At 33.0% G+C, this 27008-nt stretch overlaps 1 protein-coding gene across 1 annotated transcript in view; it reads left to right on the forward strand.

Annotated features, from left to right (window-relative positions):
* PIG-P (phosphatidylinositol glycan anchor biosynthesis class P) overlaps positions 1 to 27008 on the forward strand; it is a 271287-nt gene that overhangs the window by 98017 nt on the left and 146262 nt on the right. The gene's annotated exons all lie outside the window — the stretch shown is intronic.

Genomic DNA, 27008 nt, shown 5'->3' on the forward strand with positions numbered 1-27008 from the left:
TGTTTCGAGCGCCCGTCGCACGTTTGAACTCTGCGCAGTGCCTGCTTTAACGTATAAATATGAGGACCAGTGGCGGGGGCCGGCGCCGGACCACGACGCATCGCGAATCCACATCGGCATAAATTGGAGATGCAGTCGGTGTCCTCCCAATTGATTTTATTGCTTATCTATCAGTTAGAGCCAATTAGCAAAAGCTCGTATCCCGAACTTGTCACGACTTCCGTATACACGACGTGAATGTTACGCCATGCAAAATAATCACTTCACACCGACTCGTTTGAAAACAAATCATAGTATGATTGTTAACTGTACAAAAAACAGTCAGTATTATTCCTATCCTATCTGCGTATAATTAACAATTAGATTTCTTTGAATTAATTTAATCATCAACTATTTAGTCTCAAAGTTCAAACTGAAAGCGCTCGCAATTATTGATGTATAACTTAATTGGACCTTGCGGAAGTTGTAGACATAGACTAACATGGAGCGGCGAGGATGTAACATTATTTATCTCAATATAGTTACTGCCTTAAAGCTCCAGTCTCGAGAACTGGATACCCGCTTGACCAGTGCTAAGCACATTGAAACCGTAGACTACCTACGCAATGGACTAGGAATAACACTGTTAGTATGTGGGAAGAGTAAAGACAAATCCTTAGAGAAATATAAACACCGATACATTTTTGTCAAAACCCAATTTATACTTTTCGTGGCGTAACTAAACGAATGCTTATTTATATAAGAATAGTATTCTAATTTATACGTATTTAAATAACACAAAATTATGTACCTTATTTGTTATTTTATCAACAATTGCTAACTTGTATAATACGAATACACAATTTGCATTTTATAATGAACTTATTCTAAATTATTGAATGAAAACATACAAATTTATTAAATTAAATGTGTTTAATAAATACTTAATATTTCCATAGCTCTATAAAATTACATTCATAAAACCCAATCTCATTAAATCAAAAATTCAATTAAATTAAGGTATTTTATAGGTCTCGTATCTTAATGATAGATGTGAAATGTAAGTATGTAAGAGGTATAAATCAATTAGCTTTGGTAATAAATTGGAACCTGTCATCAATTAAATAACAGCAATCAAAGTAGAAAAGAGGTATTTTATAACTAAAGCATATTTTAATATCAATATTTTTCTTCATTTCATTTAAAAACCAGAGATGTATGTAAATGTTGTAACTCGAGCTTCAACAATTTAGTATAAACGTACTTATAACACAGAATATACACGCTAAATAACAAAACAATAATAAGAAAAATACCATTGTCTTACATTCACCCAAGTAGTAAACAACTTCCACTTATCCAAAGCAACGCCCATATTATTTTGATTTGATTATCCTATATAAACTCATTTTTCTCAATATGATATTTATTTTCACGCAATAACCAACCCTATAAAATCTTTGATTTCGGTTTGTTTAGATTAATTAAAGCTACTCAATCGTAAATAACGGCTCTATATATTAGTATGCTAATTTATTATTGGGATAGTTTCTTGGCATCCGCAATGTGACACACATTTTTTAAAACTTAACTGTAGCGCAAATATGATTGATAGATCAACAATTGAGGTGCCTTTATTTGCAATTTATTCTCAGTCATAACTGAACTGTAATGAATAAAATTTATTTATCGTGATACTTGATATTATCAAGACGAAAATTATAATTTGCTATATGCATATTGAATACCACTGTAAGTACATACTGTAAATACCTTCAAAATACAATATCTAATAATTAGTTATGAATAATCTTAACCATAACAATAAATTTAAACGATATTATTAAGCAAATACACAAGAACACTGAATAATAGATTCTTCTCATTAAAAAGATTATTTTTATCTAAATTATTGCCACCAATAAAACCCGCTGAAAACATATCCCTTATCCCTTTTTATCCACCTTTGAACACCGTCATAGACAAGAAAGACGAGAGTTACAATACTTTAACAAGTGACTGCTCGCTAAACAAAGTAAAAAGGGCGTACTCATAAGGTATTATTTTCATTCCCCGTAGTTTCAGAGTATGAAACGCGCTATAAGCGCCACCTGCTCGGAAGAATCGAAAGACAATAAGTTCAGGCGTACGTGAGCGGATATAAGCCAAATAAAGAATCGCAATGTGTGCAGATTTCGCGAATGTAGTGGTAGCTATTCGTAGGTACCGACTATTGATTTTGTCCACCCCAAAACGCACTCCCCGCCACAATATCTATAACCCGCCGAACTCTATTATTATCAATTTATTGACTGCTCCCAAAATAAGAAATCGATTAGGATATAATATAAGAGCTTTGCGTATTATAAATGGCGAAGCTTATCTCTACGTCTTCTCCTTAAAATATATTGTTATCGTTATAAAATGTGGTTGATATGTTAGTTAGGTGTTTAATTTAATCTGTATTGAATAGATATAAATCTTATCTTATATATAAAAATGAATCGCAAAATGTGTTGGTAACCGCATAACTCGAGAACGGCTGAACCGATTTCGATAATTCTTTTTTTATTATATTCCTTGAAGTACGAGGATGGTTCTTATGTAGAGAAAACGTAAACATGTACCACGGGCGAAGCCGGGGCGGACCGCTAGTAAGTAATAAAATTTAATAATTGTTTTTTAAGTTTATAGCTACCGTTCAAGTTTTAAAAATAAATTTGTCTAAAATTAGCTACCAATGATTTTATAACGAATCAACGATGTAGATTGGAAAGCGCACACGTACCGATATTTTTGTCTTATTAAGCAAATTACGACAATAACATATTGCTGACACCCAAACCGGAGATCGAACAATTGCCCGTTACACAAATTGTTTACGGCGACTGGGATTTGAGTGTTACTCAAGTACATACAACAGAGAGGGAGTAGGAATTCCTACGATCGTTATTTTTTATTTAAAGAAAGATGCATGTTGCTAATGCGTTATGAATGAAGGTCAACAACATTCGTTATTTGGTGGCTTTACGTGACATTTAATTATTTTTAGGCACATGCCAAAAGTCTCTTATGCAATATTAAAAATTTTGTATTTAATGTGTGGCTTTATTTTATTGGTGAGCGAATCTTTGATTAATCTGTTTAGAACTTTACAAATCAATGTCATTATTAAAAGACTGTTCTGTGATTAAAAGTCTACTGCTTTGGATCATAATTTAAAAGTAAGTAACCATCCAATTGCCAAGTGCAAAGCATTATTGTTATACAAAATTTGAAGGGATATTTGAAAATTCAAAAGTTTTTAATATTTATAATTGATCATATTTCCACATTACATATTAGTTTCAAAATTCATACATATAGTAGGTATAGACGTTTCGCTGCATTTATAGCGAACTTTATGAACTTTACTCAAACAGCTTTAACACATGATCTAAATACTAGCGAGTAGCGACCCATATAAGATATGGAAAATATTTCATTGCAGTTTATAATATTCATACTGTCCGTGCATTCAGAACGGGTGACTCGGACGAATCCTTTCGAACCTTCCGCGAATTTGGAGATTATACATATACCGACTAACCCGAGAAATTCTTGATATCGCGCACGAAACGTGATATGGATTAAAATTTTGTCCTACAAAGTACATCCTTTGACCTTGAACTATCCTTCGTTACGCGAAATAATAGCAGGGCGGAACGAACCTTTGATAAAACTTAAATCCTTAAATCTTTAATCCAAAAATAAATAATCCAATTACAAATCATTTTTTTTCTTCTTTATACATATTTAATAATCTTAATATATATAAATCTCGTGTCACAATGTTTGTCCTCAATGGACTCCTAAACCACTTAACCGATTATAATAAAATTTGCACACCATGTGCACAGTGCAGTTCGATCCAACTTGAGAGATAGGATAGTTTAAACATGTAGGTACCACGGGTGAAGCCGGGGCGGACCGCTAGTTATATAAAAAAGAAATATTATCTAAATGATAGATTCATTCGTAAGAATGATAATCTTTTTATCATTCTTGACGGTTAAATTCTGAAATTATTTTAATCTTTATTCATTTCATTTTATATCATTTTAATAGACAATTCCTTTTTATACGAAACACGAAGAAAAAGGCCTCTTGCTTTAATTACGTGCTCATAACGGGTTCTTATATTTCCGGGCATAAGTTGCTTAATTTATTCGCAAAATTTGAAACTTCACATAGTTAATGTAGTGGTGTCGAAGAGATAGAACGCGATTAACTGTTATTATGGATTCTCTTTAGTTTTTCCCCTCGCCTCGCCATGAATAACTTTAATTCAACCAATTTTAATTAAATGATATATGTAGTTAGATCTATTATTTCTTTGCGCGAATACCTGCCCCGATTTTTTAATATTGAAAATAAAACTAGCTACTTACCAGTTATTATAGAAAAATATTTTTCTACAAACTAGAATGTGATCGCATTTCCACACAAAGTCATTCACATGTAAAGCTTTTTAAATCAAGACTATAACTGATAATATAAAACAAGTACAAAAATATATCTTCAACATTTACAACGTCGTATAAAGTACATATTCAAAACTGTTTGGGTAAACAATACGTATTGTTTATTGATACAGGTACATATATAAGTGATAAATTGTCTTTATCGCGACTAATAATACACATAATATAAAACACCTGATACAATTTTTGGTACTTATTACTCGGTACTTAGTAGGACAGGACATTTCAGATTTCTTTCATTGTTTGTTGAGCCTCCTAAATAAAAATATAGTACATACAATTTATAACGGCCTTTTCTCTATTTATGTATTACTGATTTATATTACTACGACCGGTTAGTTGAATAGAAGTATTAGCACGTAATAAGTTAAGTACAAACCCATAAAAAAAACAATTTATTTAAAAAAGCAATTTCATACCTAACCAAATGACAGTTTCAAAGATTTATACGCGCCGGTCGCGGTGCCACAAGAAATGCAAGTGCATTGCCATGACGTTATATGTGACACGTTACAAGTTTACTAAAGTGTTTTCAAATATAAGTATTAAATATAGTTGATTTTTAGATGGCTTTGAAATATTTTTATTTTATTTGCTATAGAATGTAAAATGAGAAAAGATTGTAAAGATTTTCTTAATGCAGGGTTAATCGAAACGTGACTAAAATCATGACCTGAATCATTTTGTATATTTGCTTGCTCCGAGTTCACTCGGGTTGACCCGGGATAAAAAATAGCCTATATAACTGCTGAAGTATTCTTGTAGTGAAATAATTTTCACGAATGGATTCGTCCTTCCGAAGATTCTTTCGATATTTTCTTCAAATATATATAAAGTTTGAAACGTTACTTATTTCCATTAAAGTATACATCATGTAATGAATAAAATTAATATTTATTGATAAGATTTTTATTTAGTAGCCATACCTTTAATATAATCGTAAATTAAGCTTTCTATTGAGTGTTTTTGATAGTGAAAGATTTTTTCAAATCGGTTGAGTATTGAGTTAAATTGTAAAAAAATATAAAAAAACTAGCTTTCCGCCCGCGGCTTCGCCCGCGTTCTCAACGAAAATCCCGCATAGTTCCCGTTCCCGTGGGATTTCCGGGATAAAACCTATGCTATGTGTTTATCCAAGTTACCCTCTATATGTGTGCTAAATTTCATGCAAATACATCCAAGGAATAAAAAGTTTCATACAAACTTCTATCCCCTATTTTACCCCTTTAGGGGATGAATTTTCTAAAATCCTTTCTTAGGGGACGCCTACGTTATGACATCTACCTGCATGCTATAGATATCTCGTCTATAAACTAATAGTTTAGACAAACTCCAGTAACTTTTTCTTCCAATTTATTTCACGGTGTAATGTTGAAATTTTGCAGCACCTACCTAAAAACATTGCGGGCCGTGGGGTGATGCGGGAAATTTCATTTTGATAGGCCAGGCACGAGAGTACAAAAAGTAGGTATGTGAAATGCGGGGAAGTCAATTTTTTGGCTATAATTTAGATATAATATGGTGCGTGACTATCACTACAAAAAAATATTAAGACCAGTAAACTGTTTTTGTTGTTAGAACCGTGTAAGGATAGCGGTCGAGCGGGGGGAGGCACGGCGCCAGCGACCATTCTCGTTTGCACGATGGCTATCAGAAACGCAATCCTCTATTCCTCGCAGTGCTAATCAATGAATAATTACTCTGTTTAAGGGGCACCTCTATAAATAGCCGGGCTGGAGCGCTGACCTGAAGCGACGAGTTAGTCCGGCCGACAGCGCCGGACAGCCAGAGCTGCCAGATCAAAAAACCTATTCAGCGCTAACGGCAGCGATAACTACGCTAGATTCGATTCCATAATAATTTATGGCACAATATGCAATGTAATGTTACAATTCAAAACACTTGAAACCGATGTAGCGAGAAAATCTAAAGGGTCGAAGGGATCTGAAAGTAAGATTGAAAACGTATCATAATCCGTATGAAAATCCAAATACCGAAGATGATAATCGAGCACGAATCATGGGTAAAATAAATGGACTCTATTGCTAAAAGCGCTGAAATGGCGGCACTAGTTATCCAGCTGCCTCACCCCGAAGCTCCCCCGCTCCGCTCCGAACTCCCACAGCCGCCCGATACACGACACGCCTCCATCCATGTATCCTGTCCTTTTTAATATTACGTAAATGAATTTCACAAAAATATCATGCATAATCTAATAATTCATTCATCAATGACTATATAATAATTCAATCATAGAAAAACTGAAAACATACGCAGCATACTTCAGTAGTAATGCTCTGTTCTCATCGCATTTACGTTTATTAGAATTATTTTTCGAAGATGAATTTATTAAATTGGTAGTGGTGTTCAATTAAATATATAAGTTCAGGAAAAGGGCATTGTAGAAATGCGCGAAGATATTTTGTGCAGAATTTTGCAAATAACGGTAATTCTAAACGAAGCTATCGAACCAAGTGCATATGGTCACGTTGAGGTTATCAGTTATCGAGCCGACATTAGCCACTTACTATGCGACATACATGTACCTACTATTTTTTTTCATTTGACAAAATCGTGATCCTGATCTTGATCGTGCGCTAAGTAAATGAAACTCTTAGGTGAATGCAAATTCAAACTAGGCAATCTCTGACTCACTTGTCAGTATAAACATGTAGATAACGTTGACTCTAACTGTACCTTTATTGTGACGCTTTATAATTATAGTCTACTTTTAAAACAGTGGCGAGATCGTTTTATTTCTCAAAGTTTTAAGACTGCTGGTAGTAGAACATAACTCGAGTCAATTAAGATCAGTTTGCTTTTCCCATCGAATTACGACGAACGGCATTGACATAGACACTAGTTAGTAAGTAAGCTGCCACAAGGTCCATTGTGGCGCGACCAGCGACCGGTGACCGATCGGCGGCGTGGAACAAATGCGGAGACGACGCCAATTTGCCACTCAACATGACAGACGTTCGCCACTTATTTGTATAACGTTAACGTGCTCCACTAAACAAGATATTTTTTCGCCGCATTCAATTTTAGACATTACGTGGAATACATATTTACAGGTCCTCAATCTACCCAATAGCATCGGAATAATTCTATCTAGACAAAACGTAATTAAGGGCGCCACAACGGCCTTGAGTTCGAGCAATATAAAAAGAACCTGTAGACTGTAGTAGAAAAAAGATGAAGACGATAGTGCGGCGATTAAACTTGTTGTAACGAATTACGGCATTGCAAGGACGAGGTAAAGTTGAATATTGCATCAGAGCGGTTGCGAATATAGCCAGGCAACGCTCGCGAGGAATGTTAGTGCGCAGTTGTAAGCTGCGCAGGCACAGACTGGCGCTCACCCCGCACCCGTGACTCACCAATCGGACATCTCACCTCATGCGATTGGGAAAATACGTGTCTAATAATCATTTTCATCGGGCCTCAAAAAACCACTGGTCATTCATTAATGACGTTATTGAATTATTGAAAGTACAGCTACCTTACTACTTTTGCGTTTGAGTCGCAAAAGCTTTTCCACTTGCTTTCCTTATTATTGGATATTTAATTAAGTGGAAAAGGACATTTTTAACAAATAAATCTATCCCAAGCAATCTATGCAAATCTATCCATCTATGTAATCTTGTGTCATCGGTAGGTATGATTATTAAGGATAATGGAGATATTACGATGATTAAAAGGAATTTACCAACGCATTAGGGAAATAATTTATTTTTTTTTACTAGGAAATAAACGCCACCGCGTGCGTAACATCATAAGAATAACATAAATTATATCAGTGTTATGTGTTGATTAAGTTAAGACTCCTTGAATTCTAAGCTTAAAAGTTATCGAAGTCGATATAATTAATTATAACTAAATATCCTTAAAGATGTTTATACACATACTTTACAAGATTTTATATCTATAAATTATATCTTACAAAATCTCTTTGTTTACCATACCATGACCATGTTATAAGTTCGCAAATATTTCAGACACGGTCGCATTAATCTTGGGATTTTACGAGGCTCAGGCCTCAGGTAAGCCACGCTAAATTGATTGCTATTGATTAGATTAGGTAGGAGGGTAAATAGATAGAATACAAAGGAAAATAACTGGAACTAAAGTTGCATGTTTGTTGAATTTCTCTGTCGACCTTTTGCTTAGCTGCGCGTCTGCTATCGTTTTCTGCATACTTTTTCTGATCATGACTGTTCCCGCATCAAATAAGTATATCGTTCCAAAACAAATATGTATCTAAATAGTTCTAAATAGTTCAGAGAATGATTTACAGCGCAAATATTTACCAATATATTAACAAGTTCTTACCCACTAACAACAATTTTTCTAAACAAATGTGGCAATGTAATTTTTTGTACAGTTTACTTTTTCCTGTCGTTGAAATCTGAAATTTTTTATATACATATATGATTTTTTAAATTCATAAGTTACCTTACCAATAAAGATCCCAGTGGATGTAACTACATACATTAACTATGGTAACATTCAATGAGAATGTTTTTTTTTGTTGTTACTTTTTTATGTATCTTATAAAATTAAACAAACTGGTTATAAATTACAGCAAGTGATACTGGTTCTACTTTGGCACTTTGGTATCTTCTGTGAAAGACGCTCTCCCGTTCAACGTATCATCCCTGATGCAGTGACTCTATTTGTTTCGATGCATTGCCGATTGATTGATCAATCCACCCTAATTTTAGGGTACACAGAAACGTTGACTTAAAGTTTGTTCTGTATTCTGAGGACTGAGACTTAACATCGACTTTCTTATGACTATTGTATGCTATTATTATTTATATATTTGATGATATTATTTCCATAGCTTCCTAATCTATATAGATGTTTCTGAGTTTAATTGAAGCAAGATTATTAGAAAATTAGTTAATTTTAGAAGCATCCCAAATATTATTGATTGCCCGGCGCAGCAGATGGCCGGCTTGGACCCCAGACCGCCGTCTGCGACCCTCCCGCGCTGCACCGCCTCACCTCACCCCCGATTGAGATTTATCCTCCCAAAACGTCCCCTGTACTGAACTGGATTATGCGATTTATATTAAGTTTCCGCAATTTCCATTTAGAGGGAATAAACAGTGGTAGGCCGGTGAACATTTGCGCGACAGATTAAGCAGTTCCTTTGTAAATATTTTCGAAGGGCACGTCAGCGAGTCACAAGTCATTAATAATGACAAAGACTGATATTAACGACTAATACGAAGCGACAAATCGCCATCTGTTGCAACAGTTACACTTTTAATGTTTAATATATAATCAACATTATTCCTACTTATATTGTTCGATTACTTTAATTATTAATAAGCTTTTCAGTCATCTTTTACATGATCCAAATATGATTTGACTTCCTTAGATACTCGCAAAAACAAAGCGTTAAAAAATGTAATATGTAGGAATTATATGTATTTATATATTACATATATCGTATGTAATATGTAGGTATGTTTAATGCCAAAATGTCGCTAATTCTGGGATGAGCGTAATTACTTATTTATGTACGTAAACACTTATTCCATTGACTGATATTTACTAAATAAGCTTATACAATAAGTAAATAAGTATTATAAGCCCAGTTCCTTGCGACTGAGCAAAAACCGTATAAATATATTTCTTCGAGACTATAAAAAGATCCACTGTATAATAACTCGCTTACATTATTATGCTATTTTTGTCGTAAGATCAGGTTAGTAGATACATTTATAGATTACAAATGAAAAACAATAATTAATAACTCTCTTTGAATAATTCAGGCGAAACACTAATAAATAAAAAAGAGAAGAGGATAACGAGCATAACAGTTCGAAAATCACGTAAGTTAAAAAAAACGAGACACCTCATATCAAAGCGTGCAGCGTAGACTTACTTCTTTCAAATAAAACCTATGGAAATACCTTATATTGAGAATTTTCAAAGGCTCGAAAAAAGGAACAATCTGTTATTTTACGTAATCTGTGTCTAGACAGAAGCTGCCAATCGCTGAAATTTTTCTTATTGAACATTTTATCTGCTTCGAAAGGCAGTGTGGAAATTATCAATAGATAAATATTTTTAACATAAAAAATGAAAAAAAGGTTAAGGCTAGAATTTATTTGTTGTATCATTATATCGTATCTTTAGGCAAAATATGTTACCTTATTTTTGTAGATTAGGCAAAATATGTAATCCCTTTCAACGCGAATTTAACGCATGCAACACGGAAACAACAGACAAAACTCTGAATAGGTCGTTATGGCAGTGTAAAAAAACATACATAAAACAAAAAATATACATAAACTAAGTATATAATATTATGCACCAGTAGCGAACAGTAGGTAGGTCATATTACTTATCGCAAATATTACTATTACTATCCTGCCCTAATAATTTTATAAACGAGAAAGTTTGAATGAATATATGGATCAATAAGTGCATGAATCTATGTTTTTTTCCCATTTAAAAAGAGCAGAATGGATCTGAATAAAATTTGGTAGGAACAGAGATAAATATTAGGTATAGTATGTAGTTTTCTGCACTCTAGTACTTGCTACTTCATACCTGGATACGTACGTACACGCATGTGACGCGCCGCGAGATCAAGCCAGTAGTTATGCTACGAGTATAACTATGTATTATCGTAGTAAAACTTCAACGTCAAAGGGATGAGAGAGGTTTGGTCAAAAATAATTTAAGTCATAATTTGGCATTTATTAGAGTAAAGTTTAAAGTTAAGAATAATTCAATACAATATTATTCACATGAATTTTTCATAAATTATAAACACGTTTAGTATTACACCGTTATTCGCAATATGTCTAGATCATTGATGTGTATATATATGTATTTGTATGTGTAATAGAAAGGCAAGATAATTTATGTTTTTGACATTGTTCAGATTTTAGGCGATAAAGTTCAAAAGCTCAAAGGATGTTATACAAATGTTTTTCTCCCAAATTCGTTGATGAAGGACATTATTTTACGGCGAAACATTTCTTAGAATCAACAAAGCATATTATTATATAGCTTAGCTGACAGCGCGGGCGGTAGCGGTTTCAAGTTTCATCTCGTCAAAGGGTTCTTTCAGTTTGTTTCTCATTAATCCTAATTACCGCTAAATATTTTCGTTTCACTAACAGGCGGCTGTCCTTTGATCAAACGTATATTCTAACCTCTAACTTCCGTATTAACTTTTAATTAAATACACTAAAGCGTATCAACATCGACATTCTGTTTCTTAATTGGCTATTAATATAATTTATTTTACCTTCTGAACCTCATGAAGTAGTCTCGTGAAGTTCCTGATAACCTATTTCGATGTAAATTATTCTAGTGTAAAACGCACTATATGAATTCATATCTATGTATATTGTATAATTTTAAAAGAATTGTTTTTTTTTTGTATAAGTGAGTTAGAAAAGTGAACACATTATCCAGTTCGAAGTCAACTTAATAATGGGTCGGTAGTAAAATCAAAACTACATAGTGAATAAATATAACGACGTTTTTAGAACTCCACATACATTAACATCACATGGCAAGGATTGAAACAGAAACTTCTGCTTTAATGTGCTTTAGTTAATAAGATCTTTCATTTCGGCAAACGTACATTTCATGGAATTAATTTATGACTTACAAAAGAAAGTTCTGCAAACTTAATTAAGCTCATGAACGATGTTGTACCAACTTTGTATTTATAAAGAGGCTAACTTAAAAATTATGCCACGCTCAATATCGTTTTATGTTCGTCCATGTTTAAAAGTTACAGTTAATATTTTATACAACCATTAACAGTTACATGTCAAAGATGGATACAAATTGAAAATGTTAAATTTTGATTGAAATTAAAATATGAATAAGAATTGCTTATTGTAATAAAGTAACCTTTATCAAATCTATGATATCGATTTTGAATATAATTATGTACTTAATGTAATAAAGTTAGGACTAGTAAAGATGGGGTAAAAAGTGTCTAGAAAGAAAAAGAAAGAAAAGTAAAAATAGTTTATTCCACCATACAGTAAAAACATTTAAAACTACAAGAAAAATAGACACAATTGCAAACTTAAAAATAATTCAACGAGAAAAACTAAAAAGAAAAAAGTATAAAAAACGCGTAAATACGCATGCACTGATCTTTACATGAATAATTGTTTTGGCGCCCTCCTAGTGAGAGTGTAGTAACTAGCCGGTTACTTATCCATTATGAACTCACTTCTTGACCACTCAGACGTAGATAATAATTAAAATAAGGAAATTATCATCTGCTCTTCAATATTTTCATCGTGTTTTTATCTATAACGTCGTCAATCGTTCTTAGATGAGGAAGGAATTGAAAAAATATATTTATAATATCCACGATAAAACTAGAGAAAGAAACAATGTAAAATGTATTTATTTATCAAGGGTGAAAGGTCGTCCATTCAATTTTAATATAGCAAGAAAATTAGATAGAAAATGAAAAGCAAAGGCCAAATAACGCAACGGCGAAACAGCCGAGATGCAGGTCGTCCGTAATCCGTTCATCATTCAATACACGGAGCAAGTGATTTATCGCTACGAATAGGTCTGCCCATTACCGTGTCACAATCAATAACAGCCGCACCGTTCCTACACTGATGAATTTTACCTATTTCTTCCTTAAAGCCATTAGTGAACACCACGAGTTAGAACACCATTAAAGGATTAGACATGAAAATATTATTCCTCTCTTGTTTAATGCGTTTTCTTGAAATGCAACAAAAGAAAACTATTTAACTTACGTCACATGAATATGAAAATTTATTAGGCTTTAAAAACGTAACATGTTGTCGGAGCAGCGCCTTTCGCTTCGATTATGTCGTGGGAGAGCCATTGCCATTCCAGACTGTCAAACATTTTAACCCGAGTAAGTTGTAGAACATTCAACGTATTTATTAAGAACTAGCGGTCCACCCCGGCTTCGCCCGTGGTACATATTTCGCAATAAAAAGCCTATGTCCTTTCTCAGGTATCAAAATATCTCCACACCAAATTTCATGCAAATTGGTTCAGTAGTTTAGTCGTGATTGAGTAACAGACAGACAGACAGAGTTACTTTCGCATTTATAATATTAGTATGGATTCACATTATAAATTGGAAGGTAGTAAATGTTCAGACATATATATAACAAAATCATCCAAAAACTTATAGTGTACCTATTTATAAATGATAACCTAAATTATATCCTGGTCTAAATTGGTCTAAAATATAAAAAAATTCTCAGGAATTTTTAAAGTAGTTTATTTATATAAATTCTGAATATTCATATATCCATAAACAGCATTCCCATAGACAGACACATAAAAGAAAGCAGACGTGTAAGTAACTCACAGTACACATAGTTGATATGTTCTTTGAAAACGTTGGTTTTGTCTGAATTCAACGTATCATGTGTCCGCCCGCGAAGTCTATTACACTGTGAAAAAGATCTGAACGAGTAAAATCGCGTGGAAAACTCTGGAAATATATTTTGATTGACATAACGTATTGTACTTGTATAATGGGAATAAATAAGAGCTGTGATCGGGGGAATAATCTTAATCTTAATATCTTATCTTAATCTTAATACTATTATAAAGGCGAAAGTTTGTAAGGATGTATGGATGTATGGATGTTTGTTACTCTTTCACGTAAAAACTACTGAACCGATTACAATGAAATTTAGCACACATATAGAGGGTAACTTGGATTAACACATAGGATAGGTTTTATCCCGGAAATCCCACGGGAACGGGAACTATGCGGGTTTTCCTTTGAAAACGCGGGCGAAGCCGCGGGCGGAAATCAAGTTATTACATATTGTGAAAGTTTGTCCACCACCAATATGCTCATGTAGATGCTACGAGCGACAAAAAACATCTATAAGTTTAATAAGATAAGATTATGTATTTTTTTATAACAGGGTTTTTTAACTTGAAGAAGGAGCTTGCACACCTTATTTTATTTATCAGCATGGCGGTATGGCAAAAAATAAATACATTAATTAATGAGTATTGAGTATGAATTACATTCTGTTTTATTAATGAACTAGCGGTCCGCCCCGGCTTCGCCCGTGGTACATATTTACGTTTTCTCTACATAAAAACCATCCTAGTACTTCAAGGAATATAATAGAAAAGAATTATCGAAATCGGTTCAGCCGTTCACACGTGATGCCATGACAACGCGAAACGGGTGCAGACCCGCCGCCTTTTTATAGCTCCCGCCGCGAAGCGCGTCGAACGCGGCAACTGATACACAAAAATAATCCTTATGGCTGCATGATTCTGTATTCACGCGCGATGACTTATAGCGTATTTCATGTATAACTTTGGTGTTTCTACACCGATTTACATGATTCTTTTACTATAACCTGCCCAGGAGTATGAAGAATAATTGTGCCAAATTTGGTTAAAATCCGTCGTGTAGTTTTTGTTTCTATAACGAATATACAGACAGACAGACAGAAAGACAAAAATTTTACTGATTGCATTTTTGGCATCAGTAGCGATCCCTTATCACCCCTTCATAGTTTTTTTTTAAATATATTTCATGTACAGAATTGGCCTCTCTACAGATTTATTATAAGTATAGATTAAAATAGATTATATACTTATCGCCTGTCGGGGCAACAGGATTTAAAATAGATTCTTATTCTATTACACTTACTTTGCAAACTTAATTTATAAAAAGACTGGGTTTTCGGATTAAACAATGGTATGGGTAGGTACTTCCCATAAATGTTTATGGCAAAAAATGTAAACAAAATTTCGTTTATTATCGTTATTACTAAAATCAAAATATGTATACAGAAAAATTGTCGTAAACACTTACCATACACATTAAGGAATTAATTATCTCATATTTAATAAATTTTATTCTATTGTGCACAGAATTAAGCGCCAATGGCCAACATATCTATTAACTGTATTTAATTTTGCAGCACTAATATAATAAAGTTTTATACTACCTGTTTTCTTCTTAATGAGAATTCTAAATGGAATACAGATATGCTTTTTATAAAGCTCTCGAGAACACTTTCAAAAACATTAGTCACTAACAAATATTTTTTTATAGTATATATCTGTTTACATAGAATAAATTAACATGATGAGTAGCACTTCAATACCAACGGTATTTGGCAATTATGTTTTTGTATATATTTGTCTAAGATCTCTTATAAAAATAAAAAATGTATAACTTAAGATTTTTGGTAGATTGAAAAAAATTCTTCAAAATCAAAGTAATGAATGCAAATTATCTACTATTAGTGCCGTTGATGTTGAATCTGTAAAAGCACTTAAATAAATAATTTGTAATAGTCGTTCAAAGTAGCTCCCGTTACTCACTAATAATTAAAAAATACTACATTATAAGTACATATGTATTTTGAGTGATATTTGTTAGTATGTTTTTCATTCTATTTTTCTCTAAGGTATTCATGTTGTTCTTTTCACAAAAAATTGGCTGTAGGTACTAGGTACATATGTACCTAGTATGGCTTATAGAAAATGCATTCAACTTTAAAATGTTGACGCACTTAATAAGTAAGAGATCAATAAACGGAGATACAACTCCGTAATATTTTCTTTTATTACGAAAATTTCTAAAAAAATTAATAGCATATCATATCTTACAAATTACAATACCTACATCCCCTGGTGTTCATAAGCAAAACTGAACATTAACCCACAGGCGATCGTAAAGAAAACTTCTACGATATATCCGGATTGAACATCAGTGAAGTTGAGGATTATACTTACGAGAATTCTTTTATTTACCCTTAGCGGCTATTTACTTAGAAGTTCTCAGGAGGCTTGTGGTCGTACGAAATACCAACACATGTACGTGGTAGGCAGGTCAAGTGAACGGACGTCTGTCTCAGCCGCCGGAACGTCTATTTGTCTTAACGCAATACCTGTCAATAGCCGTCTTAAGTTCATTGGCATGCCCACTTTGGCGCATTCATTGCGTACAATTTATGCACTGTGCTTGCACACCACCATTTTGTTCAATACTCACCAAACTGGTATCGAGCTCCGTAACATGATCTTTAACTTGCCATTAGCTTGTTGACACATTAAATACTCAATCATTGCACCTCATAAGTAAGGTCTTAGCTAAAGTTAAAATTGAACTTGAAATAATTGACCGAAGGAATAGAGACGTTTGTAGAGTCTACTGGTGCTGGTAAAGTATTTACTATGTACTTACTCGAAACCTAAAATTACTATTTTTATTGGCTACCACCCAACAAATAGAAAGTGCTACCAAAGAAAGAATATGTTACATCGAAATAAGTTCAAAGATAATTCAAGCATTGTGAGGGATTGGGGATGTTTCGACTCTTATATTTACAAGCTCGCTCCGGCGAAATTTGAGGCAGCCCTTCACAGGGAAGGTATCACATACTCACAGAAGATCGGCTTGATATAACTTAGCATGCAGATGCCTTTGAACTCCCGTTACAACAATCTACGACAGTTACGACAATCCTTTCTTGTGTCTTACCCCTTAAAAGCGAGCAATGCATTTGCATGCGCCCTCTAACCATTTTATGCGGCGGTGATCGGTTACCATCCGGCGAACCATCGTCTGTGATATACAATAAATATTTTATTCAGTTACTTTTGTGCAATTGAAATGGAAATTGAAGCTCTTTCACTGTTTTATACGGTTTTTGGGTGAAAGATAGATATAATTTCATAAAACACGATGTTTGAAATTAATCAAACTAATTAACCAAGTGAACTGGTTTGCAAGTGTACTCGTACTTGTTACTAATAATACTCCAGTCAGTCAAGACAATCAATTCACAATAATTCCAAAAGTTTTCAAACTTCGGTCAAGTGAATGGTACATTGGGACGACAATAAATCTCATTTTGCAACCTTGTCCGCAGTCCGGAACATTGTTAAAATTGCAATTAAATTATTTTTTGCTGTATGGTCGTGAAAAAATTTCCAAAAGTTCTGCAAACTTGGGGAAGTTTTCGATATAATATTTCATATCACGTATTAAATTTGCAACCAATCTCAGTGTACGGAACATCTTTTAATATTTGTTATTAAACTGAATGAGGTTGCAAATTTGTAAATGCATCAGAATAGATGTTTTCGAAGTTTGCAACCAAGTTCCAAAACTTTTGTAATTATTCCGAGACCACCTTACTCGAAAAAATAACCACGAATTAAAAATAATTATAAATAAACATGTTCCGGTCAACGAAAAAGGTTGCAAATTTATACAACCGTTCGGTATATATTTCCGATATCTGTGTCAAGTTTGCAGAACTTTTGGAATTTTTTTCACGACCATACAACAAAAAATAATTTAATTGCAATTTTAACAATGTTCCGTACACTTAGATTGGTTGCAAATAATTAATACGTGATATGAAATATTATATCGAAAACTTTCCCAAGTTTGCAGAACTTTTGGAATTTTTTTTCACGACCATACAGCAAAAAAATAATTTAATTGCAATTTTAACAATGTTCCGGATTGCGGACAAGGTTGCAAAATGAGATTTATTGTCGTCCCAATGAACCATTCACTTGACCGAAGTTTGAAAACTTTTGGAATTATGTCGATTCTGACTGATGTATAAGGAGAATTGGAAAACAATTACTTTCGACATTGACCTATACAAATGAGTTATATTTTATTTGTTGTACCTTAATGCCAGTTCTGATCGCCGTGATGACATCAATACGCAAGTGATATTTTACGAACATGCGGTATAAAAATAAACCTCGACTTAATTGCCAAATGTACAAACGTGAAAGTACTTTTTAGGTTTATTGATTACAGGATTATTAATGTAGACAACTTGCTGTTATCAAGTTAAAAAAAGGTCCAAATTAGATTATAGTTAGGTTAAGTATTCTGCTCTACATTTTTCTATACATATTTATTATTTATACACTTATATTTCATGGATATATTTTGTACTATGAGACATTTCAATTGTAATATTATGATTTATGGTCATAATATGGCGAAAGTATGTTTTTCTCATTTCTTCAATAATTTATTACTAATATTTACGGTATTTCTCATTTTTTTCTTATGCTCAACTACCTCAGGTGCCTGTTACTTAACTTTCACATCTCCTCAATAATATTCAGACACACAGTAAACAGTTTTTCTTTGGAATAAGTTTTATCCCCAAATTATGTTTACAACCCGATAGTTATAAAAAAGTTTAAATAAAATGTTATTTAACGCGCTTAATTGCTTCACTTGGCATTTCTTCCTACTTAAAAGATCCAGTTCGTTCGATATGACGTCAATAGTAAAGGGCATCAGATTATTGCAAGCTAAAGATATTTTAGTACTACAGTAAAAACGATTAAATTTCGGCGTTAAATAGGAATAATAAGCCCATACTTGTTGTCGAATTCGAGTAAACAAGTAAAGGTTAAACACAAATTAAAACATGATGAAAATCAAAGTTTACTCTAAAAATAACGAGTAGGCAGTTAACGTTTTGTTGAAAAATAAATTAATATCGCTCTATCATATTATTTTACACAGGTACTCTTACCTTCCTCTATAGTCTATAATGTAATAGCTTCTAAATAAGATTTTCTTTGAGAAGGTGAAAATTTGAATAAGTGTACATTTAAATTTTAATTATAAAATTAGGTATAAGTATTAAATAATGTTAAATAAATATCATTGCAATACTAATAATAGATTACTCATTATCAATGTTTTAAATATACTTGACTATGACCTATTCAAAATTGTGTGAAAATTTTTAACGCGTCCTGACTAAAAAACCTTGTATAGAAAATACTCTTATTGGGTCTTCCATTTCATACTATTATAAATAATCTCCGTTCAGTACTATGTAGAGCTTTATGATAATTAACATTAGCAGTCTATAGAGCGCAATGAAGGTGTTCCATTTGTGACGTGGCTTTGTCAGATGGAAATTATTTAAGATGACTTCATTCCAAAGAGTACTACAGCGGGTATTTCATACCGCACGTGATGAGCTGTAATGTATTCCTCGGTAGCTATGTCAGCTCAATGAATCTCAAGAGTTTTTTTCAATTCAAAGATTTTGGTCGTGATTTTTACCTTTTTCATCATATATTTAGAAAAATTATGAGCTGTAAAGGCCAATACTAGTGTCCATTTGAAATCTCTATAAAATCACACACGGCAAAAAATTTAAGAGCAAATTATATTCTGACCATAATTGTACTTTTTATTGCTTGTATAATTGGTTGTTTACCAGTGCAATAAATCTAGATATTATGATCACATTTAATCATTTTATTTTTTTTAATACAACGTATTTACACGGATTGTGTAGAGTATAATACAATACGATACTGTTTATCGCTATGATAAGTATTATATTTGACATTGTTCCCTGCTCATAACATGAAAATTGAAAACCAATTGATTTTTTTAAACGAATTTTAAGAAAAATAGATTTAGGTAATATGTGGGTAATATCTTGAAAAAGAAAATTTTAATTTGACATAACTTACAACAACACAATTTTTTATATTTAATAACATTAGGTTTAATGCAATTTAAAAAAATCGAAAACTGTGAAATAATAAAGTATAATATAGAATTTATAGCATATTCCTATTTGTTGGAAGACGTTAAACAATTCATGAAATGTTATATGTTACATTATTTACAGTAGGTAAATTTAACTCATGAGAAAACTATCAGACTTAAAATACACATATCGATATATAATAACTGCATTGATCGAAATCAACACCGTGTAGATTAAAATATCGATGAAATAACTATAGAAAATAGTAATATTTTTATGAGTGTAAAAAGTTACTACCACATACTGTCACAACACCAAAAAAATATATTTTCTAGGTTTCAATTGTATGTAGGTACATATTACGTAAATTAAATGAGTATAACATGTATAACATAAATTCATATTTTTTGTGTAAAAATACACACTTACTACAAAAATGACCATCAAATATCCATTTAGCATAAGCATCATAAACGTATCGCTAACGGAGTGCATCTCATTTGCATCGATTTTCTTTAGTTTCGTAATACGACACAATTATAACTATCTGCAAGAACTCTCGTTGTCATAACAAGTCAATACACAGCTGGTAATTTGAATGCTAGTGTTAAATGAAACTGTGTTCAATATTTTGTAACAAAACAAGGAATACAAAGGGCATTACACTCTATGTACAAACACAGACTCCAATATACCTACGTCGCCTTGACGACACGTGTCCTCTCGAGATGCCGATCATCAAATTATCACTTAAGGCCACACACATGGGCGTAGCTAGCCATGGGCTCAGGGTGGGGCAATCATATAAAATAATATGTAACTAGAAACAGTACCCGAGGTCTTATCCCGGTAAAATTTTAGGGTTCCAAACCTCAAAAGGAAAAAACGGAACCCTTATAGGATCACTTTGTTGTCCGTCTGTCTGTCTGTTTATCTTAAAAGACCTTTTTTCTCAGGAACGCGTAGAGATATGAAGCTCAAATTAATATTAAATACTTATGTCTGCCGTCCCTTGAAGCTGTGAAAAAATCAAACTTATAAACCAACGCAATCAAAAGATACAGCCGTTTATGCTGTAAATTTAGTTTCATTTCATTTCAAATTTTCGCAAATTGCGACTTTCGCAAGGGAATCATAACCTACAGGGTAGTTTCCGTGAACACAGAATCTTGAAATTTGGTAAGAAGCAACATTTTATTCAAATTCAAAATTCAAATTCAAATTATATTTATTTGCAAGAATGTAGTTAAAAATTATAGATGTTTTAATTACAATATTATGTGGATAATACATTCTACCCATTGATTGGGTGTGCAAATACTGAAAAAGAAAGTTGATTAGTCTAATTGTTTAAATGTACCTACACACAATTCAATTTTCACAATTACGCGAACGCACTACGATTAACACGATGATATCACACACTTATCACACACAATTCAGTTTACACTACTCCATAGTCATAAATTACATTTATATGACAGATACAAGAATTATTATTGTGAAAAGTACAAATTTTCTGTAACAACATATAAACAGGCTCATACGCAACCATCGATGCGCAAGTTCAACTCGAGGTTTTAATTTCATAAAAAATGGTCAGAAGGGTCTGGCTGGGTGTTGTAGGGACAACACCCGGCCTTGTATCAAGAAATAAGTTAACAGTTGTGTCTTCTAGATACTACATGGATGTAGTTAATAGTAGACACAACCAAAAAACCGGCCAAGTGCGAATCGAACTCATGCACCGAGGGTTCTATTCTATATCTACAAACATGTTTTTTTTTTGTTGTTACTTTAAATTTATGCTTTTCGCAAACTTTTTCTTTATCTGGTCTATAAGAAGTTACTTAATACAGATTCTGGTTTCACGGGAAGTACCCTGTAGGTTTTGTTCCTTGGGACCCTATCGATTCTTGAAATTTTATAGCAAGAGCGGCTGTATCTTTTTGATTGCTTTGCCTAGTAGTTGGATTTTGCATTTTTTTTTGCTTCAAGGGACCTTAGATTTGAGTATTCGATAATGTTTTAACTTTAAGCAAAACATCCACGCATTCCTGATAAAAAAGGTGTTGACAGGCAGACGGACAACAAAGTGATCCTATGGGTTCCGCTTTTTTCCTTTTAGTGGTTCAGAACCCTAAACATATTATACAGTTTAACTTTCTATAAATACAATAATTTGATTTATTAATTTCTTTTTTACCATGAAATATAGTTTAAAAAGTTTTTGGCCAATATCTCAAAAACTATCCACTTTGGGGCAAAAGTTATTATTGTGACCTTTTTTGTACAGAATAAAATTTCGCATCTTTTTTACCTTGTAAAGTTTTTCGTAAAACTGAATGTTTTCCATTGCCCATATTTTTTGGGTAGGTATAGAACGTTTTATGTAGAAATGCTGTGGGCGGCCGAAATAAACTACTTACTATAAATAAATACTACTACTACTACTACTACTTAATACTATAAATTTTTAAGCACATATTTTTTTTAGTTTGTTGAATTTGTACCATTATAATATACTGTGCATACCTTATGGATGGGCAGACAGATGAAATAGACAGGAGAATACAGCTAGGTTGGGCGGCTTTCAGTAAACTTGCCGATATCCTTAAAAACCAGAAGATCCCACTATTTCTCAGGCGGCGAATGTTCGATCAATGCGTCACACCTTCGATCACATACGGTGCAGAAACGTGGACATTAACTAAAAAAGTTACTCACAAACTGCAAGTAGCTCAACGTTCAATGGAACGTGCCATGCTCGGTATCTCCCTTCTAGACCACATACCAAATAGAACTATCAGAAAACGTACAAAGGTTACTGATATTGTTCTCAAAGTATGCCAACTCAAGTGGAGATGGGCAGGCCACATGTGCCGAAGAAGTGACGGACGATGGGCGTTAAAAGTAGCGGAATGGAGACCATGGAGTGGTCGACGTAAGCCAGGCAAACCGAAAGCACGGTGGTCCGACGATATTTCTAGAACAGCGGGTAAATCTTGGATGCGTCTGGCCAAAGACCGCAAAGAGTGGAAAAAACATGAGGAGGCCTATACCCGACTATGGGTGAATTAAGGTTTAAAGAAGAAGAAGAAGAAGAAGTGCATACCTTGAAATTTTTAATTAAACGCCCAGTAGTCCAACATTAAAGTTCTATAACTCGAAAAGTACGGGCATTAGAAAAAAAAATCAAACAAATGCTGTAGAGTGTAGAAAGTAAAGTGCTCTTAAATAATGAATAGATGCATTTTATTGATTAATCAAATATTTTAAGAGTTGTTAGCCAAAAACGATAAACCGGTTCATTAAATAAGCCATAAATCGTAAACGGTAACTTTTACAAAAAAGTTTACAAGGTGAAAAAGATGCGAAATTTAATTCTCTACAAAAAAGTTCTAATAATTTTTGCCCTAAAGTAGATAGTTTCCGAGAAATCGGAGAAAAAGATTGCGTTTGTGTACGCATAAGATAAATCGTACCAGCTTTTTGTTTTGATCGCATTTTTGTATGTCGACTGACGACTTTCCTAGTCCTGTTAGTACCTAGATAATTTAGTTTTTTAAATTTGGTTAGGTACCTTCCAGGTCAGAGCCAGGGTGGGGCAAGCGCCCCACCCTGCCCCACCGTGGCTACGCCCATGGCCACACATACACTCACCTTACTCTCTAAATAGATCTAAACAGGTGAACAAAACTCTATATTGATGAAAATTCGAACACAATACCGGTTGAAGACGTAAACGAATGTGATGAATCATACGAATATTTAACAATTTGATTCGCTAATTCTTTCACGTAAATTTGATTGCAAAAAGAGTGATTAATGGATGAAGTATAAAAGAAAATGATAATTACGTCAAAACTGGAATCATTATTTATGTACGATTTAACTTTGAAAAACTATAAGTATCATTTTTTAACAAATTCCCAATGTCATAAATGGATAATAAAGTATGTTGAACTATTTCATAATTGATTAAATTATGAAAAACTATTGTATTTGTAAGATTTACGGGATAATAAATCAAATTATTAGAAGTATTTTAATTTTAAAAAATCTCATGATTTTTATTTTATCATATGTATTTTAAAATTTAATACTTTTTAATAATGATTTTTTTAATAATAAACTAGCGGTCCGCCCCGGCTTCGCCCGTGGTACCTACATATTTACGTTTTCTCTACATAAAAACCATCCTCGTACTTCAAGGAATATAATAAAAAAAGAATTATCGAAATCGGTTCAGCCGTTCTCGAGTTATGCGCTTACCAACACATTTTGCGATTCATTTTTATATATAAGATAAGAAGAAGATGTACCAACTTACTTTTTGCGATTTCATAACATGATCAGGTAAATCAGGTATGATTTCATATTATATTCTGTACCTAAAACTTATATACAAGGTGTCACTATCGGTATACTAAGCGCGAAGGGACTTGTAGTTTTGTACGTAACTTTGAAACGTGAAAAATACACGCCAAAATTTTTTTGTTAAATTATTCCTTAAAATTCATGTTTTCTTCTCTAGCATCGCGCAGCCGGCATATAACGCTTCGCTAATGTGAGCATTTTGTCTATGAAAACGATAGCTCACGTGCGGGTGGCAAAGTTGGGCGGGTTGCTTGTTAGGGGTGTACACAAAGAGTTTTAAGAATTCATCTATTTGAAAAAAAATGCATCTGGAATGTTATAAGTATTTTTTACGTACTCAGCGTATGCAAAACTATAACCTCCATTGAGCTTAGAATACCGACGGTGGAACACCCTGTATATATAAAAATTCAATTATATCATATGTCTGAAAAGACGAATGAAGGTTTTTAAGAAATTATGAAAGATATACGTCAAGAACCTTAAAACCCAAAATAAACATTAACATACAAATCTCCAAACAATCGAATCTTAATTGATATTTGATGCACGATCTCGTCGTAAGAAAGAATCGGTTACATGGAAAGTAAATCTAAATGTTCAGAAAAGAAATAAGATTACTCAGATAATATCAAAGTTCAAACACCTCGTGAGACAGGAAACGTAATATCCTTCAATAATTTAGGTTTAATGAACAAGTGCGATTAGTGTTTTTGCGTTTTTACTAATAAAACAAACCCGTCCAAATATTACTAGTATAGTCACCTCGAAAATATGTCATTTTAATATGTAATAATGATTGCCACCAGTAAATTGGTTTCCGTTGGGGTATCCGTATGCCTGCTTCATATTCAATATCATCATTAGTCAGAGAGAAGGGAGTCTGGGACACGGGGCTATACAGCTACAGTTCCAGTAGGTATTTATTGTTTTTATCGATGATATCATTTATAGTTATTTACTTCCAAGAATTTGATTGAAAAATTTCCGACAAAAAGTATACATATGTATATTTTTTAAATTGTTCACTGTGTGATGTAGAGGCTTTTTATTACATTAGGTAATAAAAAGTCTAATATAATGTAACAAATTAACATTACCAATGAGTCATTTCAGGTATAATTATTGCGACGCAATTATCAAATGTATTTATAAAAATAGAAGTTATACAAATAAGTACAAAAAAGAATTTAAACCAATTATTTTGAGGAAGGGAAACGCGATAATATGTACCTGTAACCCAATAAAAAAATAATAAATGTCCAAAAGGGATTGCGAGTGCGTGGCAAAACGAGGCGACGCTTCATCAGCGGTCAATGTTCGCCATCAACAATTTGGAAGGTCGTCGCGCGGCCTTCTTTCGCCGGACGGAGAATCAAAATATAATGATTTTGTACCGGACACCCTGCGTTTAGTTGAATACGCCAACAGTTATGCGGGCATTCGTGTTTAGATGTAGGTTATGTTTCTGTGTCGACGTCCATTTTAGTTAAAGCTTAAATTGAACGGATAATTGAATACACTATATTTATCGAGAACGCTTCCAGTTGCATGAATAATTATAGAACGCGAGCTTGACGTAATTACGTCTAATTCATTCTCCCTCCAGTTGAATGATTTAATGTATACTTTTATTGCTTTCTGATCTCACAGAGACATTATCACAATGGTTTAATAAGTCTTTCCTGCGAATACCTTTGTGGGAACGTCAGGGAATGAGTCATGTTGCAAACAAAATACGCGATCCCTTTGTGTTGAATAAATTTAAAAGGACACAGACACCAGCGTTATATTATGTATGTAAAATGACAAAAAAATATCACTCGATTAACTCAATTGATCTTTGGATTCGAATTTGATTATATTCGATAGGTATTGGTGAGGTGGATTAAATGTGATAAATTCAGTGATGATAATAATTTTTATTTTAAGTTTAACTTGTAATTTTTATCAATTATATAAATTAAAATAAAAACCAATGGTTGCTGCACGCTTTCTATGTTCTTAATCAACTTTTTAAAAAATCCGGCAAAAAATTAATGCGTAATTCTTGCTGAACTGGTACTGCTTTAGCAATGTAACATGTTTCAAAGAGATACATGATGACCTCGAAAAGAAAATCATGCAGTACTCCCGACCGTTATAATAACGAGGTCATTTATCAACTTTGTATTTGTTTCTGTTTATGTATGCACATTTAGATAGCGATTAGATTATAGGTACATTCATAAGTCAATACAACGTTAGGGTTCAAAGAACATTCATCAAATCAACACGCATATTTATTTTTAATTACACTTTTGAAAGATCACACAGACCACAGTCCTATAGAGTATAGAGCATAAAGAAAATCTTTTCAAGAACCATATACATAAATATATTATGTAGATACCGTTAGCAAATTTACCGCAAATAAACCGCATAGATATATCAAAATAAAATGTACGTTACAACATAAAACATAAAAATTTATCATATATATTCAAAACATAATCTCGTATGCGCTCAATATTCCAAATATTTTATTAATACAAACCTCTACCTTGACCTGGTCTTTTTTGTGATGTCTACCACCTAATTAAGATGA

The sequence above is a fragment of the Colias philodice genome, chromosome 9 (assembly GCF_061535455.1).
Source record: "Colias philodice isolate Cphi_HAF_F1 chromosome 9, ilColPhil1 Martin Lab GWU primary, whole genome shotgun sequence".
Taxonomy (NCBI): Eukaryota; Metazoa; Arthropoda; class Insecta; order Lepidoptera; family Pieridae; genus Colias; species Colias philodice.